This window comes from Arachis hypogaea, chromosome 9 (genome assembly GCF_003086295.3).
Source record: "Arachis hypogaea cultivar Tifrunner chromosome 9, arahy.Tifrunner.gnm2.J5K5, whole genome shotgun sequence".
In the NCBI taxonomy this organism is placed as follows: domain Eukaryota; kingdom Viridiplantae; phylum Streptophyta; class Magnoliopsida; order Fabales; family Fabaceae; genus Arachis; species Arachis hypogaea.
In genome coordinates this window covers 48076851-48098833 of record NC_092044.1, presented here as the reverse complement: position 1 = coordinate 48098833, position 21983 = coordinate 48076851, and the positions used below count along the sequence as shown (strand labels likewise).

Genomic DNA, 21983 nt, shown 5'->3' with positions numbered 1-21983 from the left:
GTAGGACAGTGGTGTGATTTAGTATTAGCTAGAAATCCCTTAAGTTAGATTACCCTGTTTATGGTTTATGTTTATTTAATTATATTTCATTAAGTTTGAATATTCTGTATCGATATGAAATTCTAGGATTGTCTTTGGCATCCTGGAATCTTATATCTTATGTTTTGGGTACTATTACCAAACTGAGAATCTTTGGTTCTCATACCATATATTATTGTTGTTTTTCAAATGTAGGTTGTAACCCAACTCGGTGAGTTGCAAGATGGTGACGGAGTGGAGGATCTTTTATCACCTTTTGTATTTTGGATTATGTTGTTATAGACTCTCTTTCACTTTTGTATCTTTGTTGATAAATCCACATTTTATGGTATTTATTTTCTCTATTTGAGTGGATTTCATTGACTTTTCTTGCACTTATCTATTGAAATAGCATGCTTTTGTGAATTCTTCTCTAAATTGTGCTTGAAAGTAAAAACATGCTTTTTAAGCTTTATAATTGCTAAATTTTATTTACTTTAATTCCATTTGATGCCTTGATGTGTTTGTTGAGTAATTTCAAGCTTACAATGCAAGTATAGATTGAAGAAGTGGAAGGAAAGCACGCAAAGTGGAAGAAGTTAAGAAAGGAAGGATTTAAAAAGCTGCCAATCCTGACCTCTCTATACTAAATTGGTCATAACTTGAGTTATAGAGGTTCAAATGAGGCAGTTCTAGTGGCATTGGAAAGCTAACATCCGAGGCTTCAAAATGATATACAATTTGCTATAGTGGACATAAGCTTAAGTGTGCGTACGCACACAATTTGTACATACACACAAGTTGGGATTCAGCATGTGTGCATCGTACGCACAAGTCCTGGTACGTGACCTCATTAATTGCAACTTGCTGGCAGCAATTTCTGAGCTCCCAAAACCCAATCCAACTCATTTCTAAAGCTATTTCAAGCCAAATTGAAGAAGCATAAAGGGGGGCCATTAGGTTTAGCTTTTATGATGTTTTCTCTTTGTTTCTAGAGAGAGAAGCTCACCTCTCTCTCTAGAATTAGGGTTTTATTAGTTAATTTTCCTTTTAATTTCAGCTTTTAATTCTTGTTCTAGTGTAGTTTCATTTATATTTCTATGTTCTTCTATCTTGTTCTTCTTCACTTCTATTGTTATTTCCTTTATTTTGTCACTTTTATGTTTATGGATACTTTCGTTGAATTTAATTTTAATTAATGCAAATTTATGTTTCCATGTCATTTACTACTTTCTTTGGTTGTTATTTCCATTTTCTTGCTTTTGATATTTTAGATTTTATTTTTATGCAATTTAATTTGATTTTATTTTCATGCACACCAAGTGTTTGATGAAATGCTTGGCTTAGTTTTCACTTAGCTTTTCTCCACTCTTGACTTGAAATTGATGACTTTGGTGATCCTTGAGCCATTGATGTCCATTCTTGTTTGATACATTAGAGTAGTTAGTGATTTGGTTTCCCATGACTCTAAGTGACCCAATAGTGTTGACTTAGGACTTAGGGATTGGAATCAACTATGCCTACATGACTTATCTTCGATGTAAGGTTGACTAAGTAGGATTAACTCTTCATAATCATCATGTGTTTGTGGTCAATGGCTAGGATAGGTAATCTTAGCTCTCAATTACTTGTCAAGAGGTTTTCTTGCATTTGAAGTTTTCTTTCCTTGCATTTAATTATTTTGACTTTATTGCTTTGATTTTTAATTTCTTACATGTTTAGTTTTCACACTCTTGGTTGAGAAATTGGGTGTTTGGATAGAATTGAGTTGTGGATGTCCATTCCGCATTATGTTAGGATTGTTTGGTTTGATTTTTCTTGACTCTAAGTGACCCACTAGTGTTGACTTAGGACTTAGGGATTGAAATCAATTATGCCTTTTTGACTAATTCTCAAGTAGGATTGACTATTTGGGATTAATTCCACATAATTGCCATGTTTGTGGTCCATAATTAGGATATGAATCCTTAATTCCTCAATTATCACCAAGAGTTCTTTTTAGCACTTAATTTCCATTTTCATTACTTTTAATTGCTTTCCTTTAATTTATTGCATGCTTATTTATTTCTAGCTATTTATATCATTTCCCAATCCCCATTTTTCTCCCATAGCCAATAAATGAACTCTTAATTATAACTCCTAGGGAGGACGACCCGAAATTTCAAACTCCCGGTTATTTTGTATTTTAATTGTGACCTCCTTTGGATTAACATTTAATTATGAGAATTTGTTGTTGGTTTGGACTATACTACTAACGAATTGATTCTTGTTTTGATTGATTCCAAACCTTAACAAGAATTCTCAAATCATCAAATTTGGCGCCGTTGCCAGAGATTAGAAATGGTGTTACATTGTTGGCTATTGTTAATATGTGAATATGTCAATAGTTTATTTTTGATGAGTTGCTTGTTTTTGTATATGAATATGTCTCTTGGTTGTTAGCTTATCTTAATAAATTTTTGTTTTAAAATTTATATGTGAATAGTTAGTAATTTTGTTTAAATTGTCTTTTTAACTTGAATTGCATGTTTAAATTTTTTAATTAATTTTTGAATGGTTGAATTTGGATAAATTTTTATTTGTGCATATTACAATTGAATAGTCCATTATTTTGATTTGAAAAATAAAATTTTAGATTAAATTTAAAGTTAATGTAAATAGTTACATTTTTTTATTAATTTTTTATTTATATGTATTTTACTATGGGTGCACACGCACACTTCAATTCTATGTGTGTACGCCCAATAGCCCTTTCCCCATGAATGCGTACACAAACGCGAAAGAAAACCGCCCCCCCTCCCCGGTGCGAACCCCTCATCTTCTCTGCTCCATCTTCTTCACCATCATTACCACCACAGCGCCTCACCGTCCACCCACCTTCACCCACAACCGCCGGCGGCCGCCGTAGTCGCCGCACAACCTCTGCACAACCCCCTCCTCTCCCCTTCTGTTGTTCTTCCCTTCTCATCTCTTTTCATCTTCTCTGAGCCAACCATTCACCAATCAATAAGCTTGCATCTTTTTCACTAGTCCAGAAACCACAGCACCTCACCGTCCAACCACCTCCAACCACCCGCGGCCGCCGCAGTCGCCGTGCCCCTCACCCCATCTCTTTTTCCTTCTCTCTCATCTCTCTTTCCTCCTCTCTCACCCCTGTTCCCTCCTCAGCCCCTCTGTGCGACCCCCTACCCTCTTCGCGTGCTCTCAGCGCCGAACCAGAGGACCCCCCTTCCAACGTCTCTCTGTCTGAACCTTCCCCCCCACTCCATTTCAAATCCCCACCACACACCTCCCCCAGCTGCCACTTCTGAACCCACCACCCGCTATCTTCCCCCTGTCCAAACCCTAGCGCCGCCCAGAACCACCGAACCTTCGCGGACCAGCCTAGCCACCGTAGCCCCCACCATCGACGAGCCACGGCGACCTAACCCTCTTCTCCTTCCTCCGCGAACAACCACCCAGCGCATCTCCACACCTTCCTGTTTTGACGCCTCACCTCCGCGATTCCACCATCGCGGCACCCCTCTTCTTCGCGCTACAGTAGAGCCGCCAGATTCCCTTCCCGTCGAGCACAACACCGACGCGCCACACCATTTTTCCCTCCCTCGTTTCTCATATACCCCTGTTTCCCTCCTCTGCCTGCGACAACAAGCACAGGGCTCGGCCCTTGTTCTCATTTCGCTTCCTCTCCACCGCTGTCACTGTGCCACTGCGCTACTAGGCCAGCTCAGTTGCTCCAGCCGTTCACTCACCATTATCAACCTTCTTCTTCCCTACCCTTCCTCTGTTCCAATTCTGCTTCCCAGGTTCACGTTTTTCTTTAATTGAGTTCTGTTTCAGTCATTAGTTTACTGCTAGTTAATTTTGTTTAGCTTAAGTTAGTTAGAAATGCATGTCAGTTGCTTAGGTTGTTAGAGAATCTGGACTGGATAGTTGATTTAGGTCTCTTCTTGCTGCTGCTGGTGTTTGGGAATAGATAGCCCTTCTATCTGCTTCTTGGAACTGGTCTGTTCACTGCTACTGTATTCTGTTCATGTTCATCACACTGTTAATTATGATTGCTGCTGTGTTCTTGCTGATTACCATTGTTTGGATGAGTTCAGAATGTTGTTTACTAATTGTACTTTCTCCTGCTGCTGCTGTTTTGGAATGACTGATTTTCTATTTGAATTTGGGTTATCAATTGCTACTTGGTTGCATTTTTTTTTTTCTGCTGAACTGCTGCAATAGGCTGCTAATGTTTCCTTTCATTGATGCTAAATTTCTAATTTGTTGTTGATGGATAATGCTGCCTGAATCCATTATCTTTGTTCATTGTGCTGTTTTGGGTGCTGTATTTTAAGCCAGTATTTTTGTTCATTGTTGAAAGAAAGAATGTTGTGTGTTGCTGGCTGGTTTGGTTTAAATTGGTTTTTGATGTTTTGTTGCTGAAAGATTGGCTTATTCATATGAATCATATAGGGTTTTTATGTTTTTAATTGTCAATGAATTCATAGGAAGTTTGAATTGATTAGTTGAATTGGGAAAATAGCCAATTTGCTACTGAAATGCTGCTGGATTTTTACTAAACCTATTTCATGAATAGACATTGTGTTATTTGGTGCAGCAAGATTCTAATTGACGGATTTCTGTGTTAATAGAAACTTGTTTGCCAAAAGGTTTTGAAAATTCCTCAAGAACTTGCTTACAAGTTTTGGTCATGCTTTTAACTTTCTTTGCTTACGTGTAATGCTAAATTACTTCTATGCATTGAATAGTTCAAGTGAATTTTCAAATTGACCATAAACTTGAAATTCTTTTAAAAGTAAAGCCTCTTTTGCATAAACTCACAAGATTGAAGGTTTTAAATCTAAGTGGCTGAATTGATTCATTTTATTTTTGCCTAACTTTCATTATGTCACTTAGATCATGAGGTTTTCAAATCTTGTTTCAACTTGTGACTTTCATGCCTCATTGGAATTTGGTGTTTGAATTTCATTTATGTGCATTGTTCGTTAAAGTTTTAACTTGCCAACACCAAATTGCTTCAAATTATGCCAATTTACTTGTGATTGATACCTACTTGATTATGTGCTCTACACATACATGTGTATCACTTGTTTTGGCATTTTGAACTGTTGAGAAGTGAATAGAAACTTGCTTGTTTTGAAATTTTTGAAACTTTTGGGAATTAAGGAACTTGTGACTATGCACCTAACTTTTGAATTTTTGCTTATTTTCATTTCTTTAACTAATTTTTTCCTCCTTTTCACTTGATTTTCTACCTTTGCTTCCTTTTCAACTAATTTTTCTTTTTTTTGCCATACTTTTAACTTTGCTTGTCTTTTTCTTTTCACTTTCAATTAACCATTTTCCTTTTTACTAACATAACTTTTAACTTTTAACTTTCTTTTTATTTTTCAACTAACATTAACTTTTAACTTTTAACTGTTTTCTTTCTCTTTGTGCATAGCAAAAACACTCCTTAATTTTCTTTATCTTTGATAAACAAGCAAGTCACTGTTTTGTGTTTGATTGATTGGAAGTTACTGCCATTTACTTTCAGATTGGTTTTCATGCATGCTTTCAATCAATCTTATATTTCCATTCACTTCATATATATGCTGTTTTGTGACTCAATTTTATGCTTCTCAGCAGCTGAAGGTGGAGGTGACGACAGTGACGACTAAGGGTTTTATTAGGCTTAGCTTTTATCATGTTTTCTCTTAATTTTTAGAGAGAAGCTCCCCCCTCTCTCTAGAATTAGGGTTTTATTAGTTAATTTTCCTTTTAATTTCAGTTTTTAATTCTTGTTCTAGCGTAGTTTCATTTATATTTCCATGTTCTTCTATCTTGTTCTTCTTCATTTCTCTTGTTATTTCCTTTATTTTATCACTTTTATGTTTATGGATACTTTTGTTGAATTTAATTTTAATTAATGCAAATTTATATTTCTATGTCATTTATTGCTTTCTTTGGTTGTTTTTTTTATTTTCTTGCATTTGGTATTTTAGATTTTATTTTTATGCAATTTAATTTGATTTTATTTTCATGCACGCCAAGTGTTTGATGAAATGCTTAGCTTAGTTTTCACTTAGTTTTTCTCCACTCATGGATTGAAATTGATGACTTTGGTGATCCTTGAACCATTGATGTCCATTCTTGTTTGATACATTAAAGTAGTTAGTGATTTGGTTTCTCTTGGCTCTAAGTGACCCAATAGTGTTGACTTAGGACTTAGGGATTGGAATCAACTATGCCTACTTGACTTATCTTCGATGTACGGTTGGCTAAGTAGGATTAACTCTTCATAATCATCATGTGTTTGTGGTCAATGACTAGGATAGGTAACCTTAGCTCTCAATTACTTGCCAAGAGGTTTTTCTTGCATTTGAAGTTTCCTTTTGTTGCATTTAATTGCTTTGACTTGTATTGCTTTGGTTTTTAATTCCTTGCGTGTTTAGTTTTCACACTCTTGGTTGAAAAATTGGGTGTTTGGGTGGAATTGAGTTGTGGATATCTATTCCGCATTGTGTGAGGATTGTTGATTGGTTTGGTTTCCCTTAAATCTAAGTGACTCACTAGTGTTGACTTAGGACTTAGGGATTAGAATCAATTATTCCTTTTTGACTAATACTCAAGTAGGATTGACTAACTGGGATTAATTCCACACAATTGCCATGTTTGTGGTCCATAATTAGGATATGAATCCTTAATTTCCCAATTATCACCAAAAGTTTTTTTTAGCACTTAATTTCCATTTCCATTGCTTTTAATTGCTTTCCTTTAATTTCTTGCATGCTTATTTATTTTTTGCTATTTAAATTACTTGCCCTTCTTACCATCATTTTCCAATCCCCATTTTTCTCTCAGCCAATAAATGAACACTTAATTGCAACTCCTAGGAAAGACGACCCGGAATTTCAAACTCCCAGTTATTTTGTGTTTTAATTGTGACATCCTTTGAATTAACATTTGATTATGAGAATTCGTTGTTGATTTGGACTATGCTACTAACAAATTGATTCTTGTTTTGATTGATTCCAAACCTTAACAAGAATTCTCATATCATCAGTAGTAGTAACAAATCTTAGTAATAATATCACATGTATTCTTAATTAAAAAGTATTAAAAAATAATAAATTTGTATGTGGGAGAACTTGGGTGACGAACGTGATGTATGCATGTAAAAGAAGAGAAGAAAGGAATAATGTCATAAAGCAAATAATCACCATAACAGGTATCATACAACAACTCAAACAATAATTCAAACAATAATGACAAGATAAACATAACGCATGCCAAACATATAAAGTGACAAAAGAGTGACAAAAGGCATAATTTCTTATTTTTTTTTTTTTACAATGTCTCGTGCATTTGAATATGTCTTTAAGTATGAGTTGAGTGTTCTTAGATGATCTATGTTTTGACATTAACACATGCACATTTTGACCAAACAATTACGACGATAAGATTCAAACAAAACATTTAGGAGCACTAACTTTTATTCTTAGATGATCACGTATTTCTAATATAATTTTATCACATAGAAAATATTTCATTGTATGACAGTAATTATATCTAAATGATAATAAATTAATTTTGCAAGAATAGAATATGGCCCTATGGGATCACATTGCTTTGATACAAAAAGTGTAACACTTTTATATTTAAACTAGGTTTAAGTCTTATTTGGATTATATTGGTCGTTGATATTCAAAATCTTGTGAAATTTTTTACAAAATATAATTATCTTTATATAAAATAAGTTATATATATATATATAGTGAATAACTAGTTTTTATTAGAATTGTTACTAGTTGAAAAATATGAGTAGATCTAGAGATACTAACATAAAAAATGGGCGTGCTAAAATATAAAGGCACAAAAAATGTCAAATTTTACTCATATCAAATAATCATAAAAAAAGAAACATCATAACTACAATTCCAATCACTTAATAAAGATAAAATAAGACACACAAAAAATCCTAATCTCTTAATTTTTATAATTACGACTAAAACTATCGCCCATTCTTTCTCCTTAATATGAATTTGGGTAAACGCATAACGTTTCGTATATCCACGTCTTTGATATTTCGCTCCTAATAGTGCACTTGTCTTTCTACCTCAACCGAGCAGTGTATTACTTTGTATTGCATCGTTCTTGAAGATGGTACAGAAAGAGGGGTGAGAAATAAAAGTTTCTCAATAGTTTATCTATATGGTGTCATCGTATCCATCTTGGCCACTCTGAGTTTTAAAATAAAAACAGTGATGATGTAATGTTGTTCAACTATTATTTTCAAAAGTCTTTGTTAGTCGGAGTGGCTTGACTTTAGATGCTTTTCATTTACTTATGTTATGACACATGACTCGTAACAAAATGTCTATAATGTTAAAACATATAGAATTCAAGCTCATAAACCCAGATTCGATGTTCTCATAGGCTATAAAGCAAGGCAAAATAAATAATACCTAAGAAAAGAATAGTAACATTGGCATAGATAAGTCAAACAGAATAGATCTGAATAAAATAAAGATCTTAAACAATATCATAAATCAAACAAAATAAAAAATTTTGGATAAAAAAGTGATCTTTGAATGAAATAATAAACATAATCATAAATCAAACAAAAAGAATAAAAGAAGAACAATCGTAATCACACTTTTCATAGTACTTTTCGTTACTTTTTCTCGTAGCTTGTATGAATGGTATTGATTGGAGTTCCCTTCCCTTACCGAAGGTTCTTATTCCAAAAGTTTGCCGATCACCCTCACTTATCGAAGGATCATCTCGATTCGATCACCTTCTCCTGAAGGATCATTTTGATTATCTTGTCATTTGGGGTCACTTTTTCTTACTTAAAGATCATTCCTTCAGTTCTTTAATGCACATAAGATGGTTATTATAATGTATAATCTGTATGAAATAGAGATATTATATCATGACATGCAATGTTAACACCTATATTCAAAAACATTTAAGATATGACATAAAAGAAAGTAATATAAAATCCTTACCTCGAGTGAAGTTTATAGAAATCCTATATATACTCCAACGCAAAAGATACGATTCGTTAGCGAATAGAGACTTGGTCCATGGCTAGACTTTACGTATGTTTTCATGTAGGCATGAATCTTTGACTGGATAAAAAGGAAATCTACATATTCCATAGCTACATAGTTCAGAGAGGATACCTTTCCAAACAATATATGAGTGATACTTATGAACAGTTTGGTGAAGGATTTAGAGTGAAAGTAAGGAAGTGATAAGAAATAATGGTTTTTCTTATAATAAAGTGGAGAAAGTATATGAATGACAATTTATAGAGATATGATGAGTCCATATTTTTCGATATATTTTAGCTTGATTTGAGTGGATTTCATCACATAAACCTACACTTAAACACCATAATAGCATACTTTTGTGTTTGATCCCTAAATTGAACCTAAATGTAAAAACATGCATTTTTGTGCTTAAATTGAGCAATTTAATCCCACTTTTGTTCCATTTGATGCCGTGATATGTTTGTTGAGTGATTTCAGGTCCAAGAGGCAAGAATGGGTTGGTAAAAGTGGAAGAAAGCATGCAAAAAGGGAGAAAACATGAAGAAAATAAAGGAGAAAAACATCTTAGCCTGTGTCCATGCATAGCTTCTGTGTCCACGCATAGGGGTCAAAAACAGCACCTGTGCCCACACATAGGGCAGGGTAAAAATAAGGACCTGTGCTCATGCTCAGGATAGAATGAAAATCAGGATTTGTGCGTCTGTGCCCACACACAAACCTGTGCGGACACACAGGTACTAGTGCGTGCCTTCATTAAAAATGCACGTGCACTCGCGTTTTGGGGGGCTTTTTGGCCTATTTTTGAAGGCTTTGGAGCATATTTGAAGGGGGAAGCAACTATATATCATACCATACATTACCATACTTCATAGAATAGTTTTTAGGAGTAGTTTTAGAGTAGTTTAGTTTTAGGTTTTCTCTCTTAGGGTTTCTAATTAGGGTTTCGATGTAGCATTTTATACTTCAATTTTATTCTTGGATTTTGCTATCTCATTGTAAGTATTTCTTTAATTCCTCTTTTATTGTACTACTTGTTCTACACTTTCTTCTACTTTAATTTCCTTTTATCAATACATACATAGTTTTGCAATTTTGGATTCCTAGTTGTTTAATTTGATGTTTGATGGCTTTTATATGTTTGTTTGAGTTGCTTTTATTGATTTTGATCATTTATGGTTCATAGCTTTTACCATTTTTCCAAATTTGTCATGTTTTATGTTTATGTCCTCTATGTGTTCGATGAAATGCCAATTTTGTTTATGGGGTAATTTCCATTCCTTGGCTTGGGGAAAATGAGTTTATGGATTATTAGAGTCATAATGTCCAACATTTAGTGATAATTCTTGGGTTGTTACTTGTTATTGTTTCCACTAACGCTAGCTTTTTACTAAGGTAATTAGTAAATTAGCTAGGATTTGTGGATTAATAACAATTATGCTCACTTGACTTATCCTTCGATTTTAAGGGTTGACTTAGTGAGATTAATCCATCATAATTATCATAGTGTTGGTTATGGTAAGGAAAGGATTCCATAACTCATCCCAAGTCAAGGTTTTATTTATGTTTAAAACCACTTTCCCATTAATTTTGAGTCTTACTTGTTTATATTACATACATAGTTCTTTTATTCCTTTATTGCTTGTTAATTGCAATTTTGCCTTGTTCTTTAATTTCTTTATTGCTTACTTCTTCATTGAAAATACCCATTTGCTTCTCACAACCAAAATTGTATGCACTTGTTGTCACTAGTTCCTAAAGAGAACGACCTGGGAGACTAAATACTCTAGGTTTACATTTGCTTTGAATTGTGACATTATCTTTAGGATTATAATTTGATTGAGAGGATCCATTGCCGGTTCAGATTATACTTGCAACGAAAATCTATTTAATTCCGAATTGGTATAATTCTCTCTTATCAAGATAACAGAAGATAGAGAAGATAGGTTACCTAGAACTTTTTGTATAAAAAAAAAGGAATAGAATAAGAAAGAAAGGACTCAAATAGTTCTTAGGTATATACAAATTGTGTTAGGAGAATCTAACTCGCATTTAGGTGAAATCTCCAAGCTGAAATTTCACTTTGTAAGCCCTATAACATTTTTTACGTTTGGAATTTGAAAATAGTTATTAGACACAAATTTATAAAGAATTGAGTTAGACTTAAAATGAATCTTAAATGAAGTCAGTCGAATAACCACAACTTAAGATATTTTCAAAATACTGTTAGTATATCAGGCTAGCTGATAAGAGCGCGATTTTTTACTATAAACTTGTAACAGATTTATCTACCTAACTTAATTTGAATTTGATTTTGTACTGAACTTAAAGAATAAAGTTTATTTTTTTTATCTTTTCATGTAACTAAATATCATTCAAATCCAATAAGTATGAAATTAGTTATTACTATATCTTGAAAGGTGGTTTATTGTCAGTTAAGAATTCACTACAGCTAATGTTTTTATATTTTCAAATTTAAAATTAGATATGTTAGTTTTTCAAATACATTATTTTCTAATTCTTTATTTTGAATTTAAATCTTAAATTATTACAATTTTAATTAATTAATTAATATTAAATAATGAACATGATTAAAAATTTTGGGATGTTACATCTTGTATGGGTGAAATGTGGCAACACCAATCTTGGTGTGAACACTAAACTTAGTATGACACAATTAATGTGAAACAAGGACAAGTACCCAATGAAAAAATCATCCTGTTGGTGTAGCACACTAAACTTAATCCATGGATCACATACACAACCTTAAATAAAGCAAAAAAAGGATGAAAAGAAAATACCAAACTTTAGGTTGCCTCCCATTAAGAGCTTCTTTATCGTCACTAGCTTTATAGTTTTTTTCTTGCTAAGGTTGAAGTTGATCATAATGTTTCAACTCCTCCTCTCTCACTGTGAATCTCTTCCTTGTGTCTTCATGTATTAGCTCAATATGCTCAAAAGAGAGGATTTTGTTCACTGTATATGGCAACAATGGATGGTGAGATAACACTACCTTCTCTCCTGGTGAGAAGTCTTCAGTAGAAATCTTATTATTTCTCCATCCTTTAAGAACTTTCTTCCTAAAAGCTTCCTCTTTATTTGATTTCAAAGGGAGGTTTTAGTTACAAACTCTTGTTAGTCTCATTTTTGTTTTCAACTTGTTGCACCTTCTCTTTCTCTTCTTTTATTCCCAAGCATGGAAGTGGACCCTCCAGAATTACTTTATTTGGGGGGTTTTTAGAGGTTAGGATTAATTGGCGTAACCTTCATGCAATTCTCCTCCTCACTTGACTGATGCATTGTTTGGAAAAGATAAAAAACTAAATGTTCATCATGCATCCTTAATATTAATTCACTCTTTTCAACATCAATAAGTGCTTTCCCAGTGGCTAGGAAAGGTCTCCTTAGAATGATGGATGCATTCTCATCATCCTTGATGTCAAGAATAACAAAATTTACTAGGAGAAAATTTTTTTCCATTTTAATCAAGACATTTTCAACTATTCCATGTGCATGCTTTATTGATTTGTCTGCTATTTGTAGAGCTATTTTTGTGGATTTCAACTCTCGAATTTGTAACCTCCTCATCATAGATAAGGGCATCAAATTGATACTTTTCCCCAAATCACATAATGCTCTTGATGTGAGAATTTATACCCGTTCAAAATTTAACAAAATAATTTCGTTGTGAGGATAGCCCAAACCAACAATCGATCCTCAAATCAAAGTTTAGATTTTGGTTGTCACAAGTCCAACCAAATAAAAATAATCAAGAGTATTAGTCCCTGGTCGATTTCCATAGGAATCACAATCGAGTGCTCAATCATTGGTTATGACGTCAAAAGGGGGTTGGGTTGATAAAAGTGCAAGAAAATAAATGGCAAGAGATGTAAAGCAAATAACTAAATAAAGCAAGTAAAGAGACATTCATGGGAAATATTCATAATATAGGCTTTCTATCCTAGTCATTAATTATCATACAATGATTAACAAGAGCTAATCCTATTTAGTCATCTACAACATCGGAAGAAGGTACAATGTTATCTTCAACATAGGAAGAAAGTCAAATAGGACTAGTTAATCTCAATAAAAAAGTCATAATCAATTTACTAATTGAATTATCAAGAGATTAGAGTCAATAAAAACAATATTAACTAACAACTCTAGATCACCAACATGAGTTGGGTATTAATGACTCAAGATTGCCTAATTTTTCTTTCCAAGACAAGAATGCTCAAAAAGCTACTCTAACATCCAACCATGTATTTTATCAAACACTTGGAAGGCATAAAAGGAAAGCATCATAAAAGTGCAAGAATAATAAATCTACAACTACCCAATACAAGAAAAGTAACAATCAACAATTAAAGCAAGCAATAACAACATGAAGTACCTCAAATTGCATTAAATGAAAATCAAAATCAACAAGAGTTCATCAACAGAGAAGAGGCATAAAAGGGAAATTAACAATGTAAACTAATAGAATAAAGATGTAGGAACAAGAAATTGCAAAGAAAACAAGATGAAAACAAGAATTAAACCTAAATCTAAAGAGAAATTAACCTAATTCTACCCTAATTCTAGAGAGAAGAGGGAGCTTCTCTTTCTAGAAATTACCTAAAGCATGATCCTAAGCTAATCTAATTGCTCCCCCTTTGTCTCTCATCTTTAATTTTGCATCAATTAGCTTCAGAAATGAGTTGGTTTTGGGCATGAAAAGCTCAGAAATTGCCCCCCGCGTGTTGCCTTTAATAAGGTCACGTGACCAGTGTCACAGGTGCGCATGGGTGACGCGTGCGCGGGCTGGCAAATTTTATCCTCACGCGTACGTGTAGGTGAGGCCTGCGCGTGGCCTTGCAAATGTCCTTCTCACACATACGCGAGGATGACGCGTGCGCGTGGCCATTAACCCTCCAAATGCTCATTTCTTCATGAATTCTCCACTTTGTATATTTTTCTCTTCACTTCTTCCATCAAATCTTTGCCTTATAAGCCTGAAACCACTCAACAAACATGTGAGATAAGTTGATAAAACTCACAAAATTCAACAGAAGATAAATCATAAAATTAGTGTTTATCAAGCTTTTCCACACTTAAACTAAGCATGTCCTCATGCTAAACTCAAGAAAGAAACAAAGGGTATTGATGAGCGGATAATTTATACGCTTTTTGGCATTATTTTTAGGTAGTTTTTAGTATGTTCTAGTTACTTTTTAGTATATTTTTATTAGTTTTTATGGAAAAATTACATTTCTAGACTTTACTATGAGTTTGTGTGTTTTTCTATGATTTCAGGTATATTCTGGCTAAAATTGAGGGACCTGAGCAAAAATTTGATTCAGAGGCTGAGAAAAGACTGCAGATGCTGTTGGATTCTGACCCTCCTGTACTCGAAGTGGATTTTCTAGAGTTACAAAAGCCCAATTGGCACTCTCTGAATTGCGTTGTAAAGTAGACATCTTGGGCTTTCTAGAAAATGGTGTCCAAACTCCCACCAGAGACCCTTTTCTGGTGTAAAACGCCGGAACTGGCACCAGAACTGGAGTTAAACGCCCAAACTAGCATCCAAGCTAGCGTTTAACTCCAAGAGTGGCCAATGCACGTGAAAGCTACAAAGCTCAGCCCAAACACACACCAAGTGGGTCTCGGAAGTGAATTTCTGCACTATCTGCACTTAGTTACTCATTTTCTGTAAACCTAGTTTACTAGTTTAGTATAAATAGCACTTTCTACTATTGTATTAAGGGTCTTTAACCTTTTGGGAGTTCTTCGAACCCTTTTTTGGAGGCTGATCATTCGGCCATGCCTAGACCATTTTGTTTTTATGTATTTTCTACGGTGGAGTTTCTACACCTCATAGATTAAGGTGAGGAGCTCTGCTGTTCCTCATGAATTAATGCAAGTACTATTGTTTTTTTTTCAATTAACGCCTACTTCTTCTCCAAGATATACTCTCATACTTAATTCAGTTAAGTCAGAATGAAGGGGTGACCCGTGACAATCACCCACTATCACTACAAGAAAAAGCAATATTTGTAACAAAAAAATTGTTACAAAAAATTGAAATTTTGAAACAAAAGAATTTTGTAACAAAAAAAAGGGCCGTTGCAGTATATCCCATTACAAAAAGTTTTCGTAACAAAAAACGGAACTGTTACAATTCAAAATAATATTTTGTAACAAATTTTTGTGATACAAAAAACCAGAAGTCATTACAAAAGTGGTAACAAATTTTGATCTTCAAGGTATTTTTGGTAACAATATATTTTTTTCTATCATAAAATTTTGTTACAAAATGTAACTTAATTTTGTAACATTTTTTTCTTTAGTTACAAAATACTATTTATTTTGTAATAATTTTTTAATATAAATTACACACATAATTTATCATATTATATTATTTTTTTAATTAAAAAATATATTAACTAATTTACTCAACAAGCCAACATTTATATAATATATAATAACATAGGTAGTTCAAATATCTTTCATTAACTAAGATTGTTTTATAAATCTTCAACATATAAACTTTAAAGTACAAACTAACAAGACACATTGAAGAACCCTAATGAACTAGATAGATACATAGGACAAGAAAAATAAGGAATTATAAATCTCCAAAATGTAAACTACAAATTACAAACTCCATCATATTTATACAGCTCCTTTCTCATTTCTCATGGAGAAGTTCTAATAAGTGCCACACACCTGAAAATCTTAAATAAAAAAATAATAATATAAATTGTCTAAGAAAATCTTAAATAAATTGAAGTGCCATATAAGAACAGAAAAATCTTAAATAATGCAGACTCACTCTAAGAAGTAATTAAGAACTTAGTATTCAGAAAGGGAACAAATACATTGTATTGAAAATATGAGTTTAATTTAGATATAGTGTCAAGTATTGAAACCGAACTGCATGCATTAAGAAACAAAAATCTAGCACAAAGTATGAAGGTACATGAAACTAAAATCCATTCAATAACTACTAGGCTGCAACCACCACAGAATTCAACACAATCATGATTTGAAATGCAATAAAAAAAGTAGCTCAATATAATATAATGACTAACAGTCAATAAACTTACAAGTATACAAGGCACTGCATCCCAAGTAAGTTACATTCTGCATATTCAAAAAGAATTTTTGAATCAAGCTTGGAAGAAGCACCCAATTTCATAAAAATAGAATTGGTTCATATCAATTATAATTAAAACACTTTGATTCCTGTTCACACCACATGATCATTATTTATTGCATCAACTAATCCTTCTTCATTTTCTTTTTAATTTTTCTCTCATATAAAACTTCAATATATAACAGAACTAACACTTTTATCCCAATGTTACCAATTCATGAGAGATACAAAGAATCTTCAACAAAAGTAATCAAAACACGCTAGTGTCAATGGATGGTGCTACTATATGCTCCTTTATTAGTTCAGAGCTTTAACACTTTATAATAGGTTTAACTAAACCTCAATCTTCTTTTAATTATAAGTTGATAATTTCTATATACAAAGTAGTCAATAATTAATGTGCCAGAAATATGATATTAATTAAAAATAATAGTAATAAAAAGAAGTGATGCACTCATCACAAGGACACTTGTAAATTTTTATTTTATTATTATTTTTTTCTAAATGGCATGCAACACATTTCCTTTCTAAAAAAATAGTTTAAGCTTTTAAAAGAATTGGTTCATACCAATTATATTCTAAGTTCTAACATGAAATCACCAAACTACTTAATCTTTTGTTTTAAACCTATTAACAAGTTGAGATGCTGAAGATTAATATGTAAATAAAAAATAAAGAACTTTTTCATCTTGATGTTCAAATTTTCAGAGCTCTGATCAATAGACGTGTTCACATCAACGTCAACATAAGTATTAGGTAAGACAAGAAGCTAAAGAATGACCTCAATAACATCAGTATAATTATCTACATACTACTAAAAAAGTAAATGCTTATAACTAGTTTACTGAGCTTCATTATAGCATTACAAGGCATAGCTCTCAGTTGAAATATGTTTGTATTTATTGAATGATGTTATTATTTAATGGATTTTCAAAAGGGAATTTTAGTAAAGCACATTATCAAATAAAAGAAAGGTATTATAAGAGCTCTCAATAGAGAAATTGAGAAACTGAGAGGAACCGAGACACCTTACCTGTAAAACTTGACAGTTTTCAGTGTGCTTTTCCCACCTTGTAGTTCACAAAAAATTCCAAATAAAGAATAAGCAAACAAAACAGTAGTAATTAAGTTAGTAAAACATTAATCTTTAAAATTTTCCTTTCTTTGATTGTGGGGGGGGGGGTTAAGTGATGATTTTCCTTTCTTTGGAATGGATAATTATAAATATATAATCCTCCAAAACTTATGGTACTTCAAAATGTTCATAAAAATGGATAGTTAGATAGGGGTTTGGAGGATCACATTAAAAAAGCCCTCACTATCTAATCCCAGACTTCCAAATAAGATAACGGTTTATTATATGTAGATACAGATTTTGATTAAATGTACTCCCACCAAAAGATAAATCTAGAAAAGTTAAGCTATTGTAATTCATCAAAAGAAGCAAACACCATTTTTCATTGAAGTTTCATATCCATTAATGCTAAATTACTAAATTACAAGTAATAATTTGAAGTTCCAATAATACTAAATTACTAATCAGAACAAGTAAAAAAAAAACAAGTAACAAATCAGAAAAAAAACTACACAGAACAATAATCAACAGCCCTAATATTTACAAGTTATGATAATCAAAAACAATATCCCTAATCAGAAGTTCTAATAAATTAAATCAGAGACTTCCATGGCATTCATAAATTAAAACAGTTAATTTCAAAATAAAATTCCCTATCTTAATTAGCTAAAACACTGTAATTTTAAAAACATAATTAGAATGGAAATATGACAGAGGAACAAAATGGTAACAAAGCAAGGAAGAAAATGTTACAGGTCTCATAAATGAAGGAATTGGAACCAGAATGGGAACAGTGCTACCGGCAACAACGGCAGTGACATCCCCTTTCAAGTTTCACGATGACAGAACGCTCCTTAACGGCTAGCTCCAGTGGCGACGACAATGGCTCCGGCGGCTAGCCCTGGCAATAGCAGTGGCAACTCCTCCCTCACCCATTCATTACGTCTTTCACTCTCTCTGCTTCGTGCGATGGCGGTAGCTTCGGGCTCGACGCCAGTGCACGATGATGGCGATGCAACAGCCGCGGCGAGCTGGACGCGAACGGACTCCCTCCAGCGGCGGCGACAGGACGCGGACGGCCTCCCTCTTCTCGCGGACTCTCTCTCTTCGCGTCTTGACAGGCTTTTCTCCACGGTTCTATTTATCATGACGTTCAGCAGTAGTGACCGACGGTAAAGCGCGACGGAGGTTGCGCGACGATCGCCAGTGGCGGCGCAGCCTCCCCCTTTCCTTTCCTTCTTCTTCCCCGCGACTCCCTCACTTCCTCGGGTCTCTCTCTCTATGCTTGTGTCTGTGTATACGCTTGTATTGGTTGTGTGTGTGGTGTGCTGTGAGTGTTAGAAAAAGATAGGGTTAGAGATTGGGTAACTTAAATATTTTTAATAAAAATAAGGATAAGAATAGTATAATCACCAAAAATTATTTTTAATTTAATAATAATTATATAAAGATATTATTTAATTATGAATTTTTAAATAAATATTTTAATTTTAAGAATTAGAGTAATTAAATTAATTATTTTTAAAATATTATTTTATTATTATTTTATAATTATTTTTAAACAAATATTAATTAAGATAAAATTGGAGATATTCAAGTTAATTTTTTTTATTTATAAAAAATAAAATATTAAATTTAAAATCTTAAATATTTAAATTAAATGATATAAATTTTTTATATTTTTTTCAATTATTAAAATTTAAATTATAAATAAGAAAATACTCTGTTTAATATATAAATCTCTAAAAGTTTATTTTGAATAAGTATAATAAAGTATAAATAATTTATTATTTAATTTTTAAAATAATTTTAAACTCAAACTATCATTAATTAGACTTAAATATTTTTAGTAAAATAAATTTTTAAATATAAAATCTTAAATAAATATAATAAATCATAAATAATTTATTATGTTAATTTTTAAAAATTCAAAGTCTTACATTTAGTATGTTGAAACAAAATTTTTTATTAGTTATAAAAAATCTTTGAATTTGGTGACAAATAAATAACTTGTTACAAAAATACACTAATAAAAAATCTTTGAAAATTTTGTGACAAATAAATAACTTGTTACAAAAATATTGTATTTTGTGACAAATTAATTTTTTGTTACAAAATATTTAGAGTTTTTGAAACAAATAGATATTTTGTTACAAAATATTTTGAATTTTTGCAACAATATAATCTTTTGTTACAAAACATTATAACATTTTGTAACAAAACAACAATTCGATACGAAAGCTAACATAATTTGTAACAAAAGAAATTAAGTTGTTACAAAATATTAAAATGTTTTGTAACAAATTTTCTTATTGTTACAAAATATTCTTATTTTGTAATAATAACTAATTATTGTTACAAAAAACTATAATTTGTAACAATTTTAAATTTGATACAAAGTTTTTGTTACAAATGTTTCATTTTCTTGTACTGTATCTTCATTACTCGCTTAGCCAAGATCCACGTGTCTGACAACCACAAGCGGTCTACATGATGTTCAACATAGTCATTGGACGACAGCCGGAGTATATTCTTTTGGGTCTCTGATCCACGATTCGCATCGTCTCTCTTGAAAACAGAGCATCCGAATCTTAGAATAGAACCTTCGTGATATAGGCTAGAAATAATTGGCAGCATTCCTGAGATCCGGAAAGTCTAAACCTTGTATTGGTATTCCGAGTAGGATCTGGGAAGGGATGACTATGACGAGCTTCAAACTCGCGACTGTTGGGCGCAGTGACAGTGTGCTAAAGGATCAATGGATTCTATTCCAACACAAGTGAGAACCGTAGCCGGACCATTTTCACTGAGAGGACGGATGGTAGCCATTGACAATGGTGATCCACCAACTTACAGCTTGCAATGGAAGGTAGTGTGCATGGTTGGATGAAGACAATAAGAAAGCAGAGGTTCAGAAGCAACAAAGCATCTCCAAACGCTTATCTGAAATTCCCACCAATGAATTACATAAGTATCTCTATCTTATTTTATGTTTTATTTATCTTTTAGTTATCAACACCTCATAACCATTTGAATCTACCTGACTGAGATTTACAAGATGACCATTGCTTGCTTCAAGCCGTTAATCTCCGTGGGATCAACCATTACTCACGTAGTGTATTACTTGGACGACCCAGTGCATTTGCTGGTTAGTTGTGCGGAGTTGTGAAAAGTGTGTTCACAATTTCATGCACCACGTTTTTGGCGTCGTTGCCGGGGATTGTTCGAGTTTGGACAACTGACGGTTTATCTTGTTCTTTAGATTGGGTAATTTTATTTTATGTTTAAGCTTTTTATTTTTATTTTCAAAAAATACAAAAAATTTTATAAAAATAAAAAAAACCAAAAAAATATTTTGTGTTTCTTGTTTGAGTCTAGTGTCAATTCCTAAGTTTGGTGTCAATTGCATGTTTTTAATTTTCTTAAGTTTTCAAAAATTCATGCATTGTGTTCCTCTGTGATCTTCAAGTTGTTCTTGATAACTTTCTTGTTCTGATCTTTAAATTCTCCTGTTTTGTGTCTTTTCTAATTTTTCATATGCATTTTCAAATCCATAGAGTCTAAACATTAAAAACTTCTAAGTTTGGTATCTTGCATGTCTTTCTTAAATTAAAAATTTTCAAAAATATGTTCTTGATGTTCATCATGATCTTCAAAGTGTTCTTGGTGTTCATCTTGACATTCAAAGTGTTCTTGTATGCAGTACTTGTTCTGATCTTAATTTTTCATATTTTGTGTCATTTTGTTGTTTTTCTCTCTCCTCATTAAAAATTAAAAAAAAAAGAAAATTAAAAAATATCTCTTTTCAAGTAAATAATACAGAGAAATGAAGATTCAGAACATACAGTAGAGGAATCACAGAGAAAAAGCTGGGCGTTTAGAAAAATCCCCAATAAGGAAGGAATTCTGGCATTAAACACCAGCCAGGGTATCTGGTTGGGCGTTAAACTCCCAAAGAGGTAGCCAAATGGGCGTTAAACGCCAGGATGACACAAGGGAGGTAATTTCATTTCCTATTCAATTTTTTTTTCAAATCTTCATGTTTGAAATCATAATTTTAAAATCTTATCTTTCCACATTTTCAAAAATCCTTGCTAACAATTAATGTTTTGATTAAAAAATTGCAAGTTTGTTACGTTCTTGTTAAGAAAGGTTCAACCTTTGAATTTTAGAATCATATCTTTTAATTTCTTGTTAGTCAAGTGATGAGCAGATAATTTATACGCTTTTTGGCATTGTTTTTATATAGTTTTATTAGGATTTAGTTAGTTTTTAGTAAATAATTATTAGTTTTTAAGCAAAATTCACATTTTTAGACTTTACTATGAGTTTTTGTGTTTTTATGTGATTTCAGGTATTTTCTGGCTGAAATTAAGGGACCTGAGCAAAAATTTGATTCAGAGGCTGAAAAAGGAACTTTTTACTATTGTACTAGGGATCTTTTGAAACATCTTTGGACGTTTAGTCGTTAGACTTTGGTCTTGGTTGTTCTGGTTCCCTCTCTGGGACCGAAGCCAATGAACACTATTATCACTTTTGTATTTTCAACGGTGGAGTTTCTACACACCATAGATTAAGGTATGGAGCTCTGCTGTTCCTCGAGTATTAATGCAAAGTACTATTGTTCTTCTACTCAATTTAAGCTTATTCTTATTCTAAGATGTTCACTCGCACTTCAACCTAATAAATGTGATGATCCGTGACA

At 32.6% G+C, this 21983-nt stretch overlaps 1 non-coding gene across 1 annotated transcript; it reads left to right on the top strand.

The window, feature by feature from the left end:
* The first annotated feature begins 2732 nt into the window (after nt 1-2732).
* Nucleotides 2733-5959, top strand: LOC112709145 (uncharacterized). Its single transcript, XR_011865722.1, has 2 exons — nt 2733-3824; nt 5653-5959. It is a non-coding gene; the product is annotated as an uncharacterized protein (transcript).
* The last annotated feature ends 16024 nt before the right edge of the window (nt 5960-21983 follow it).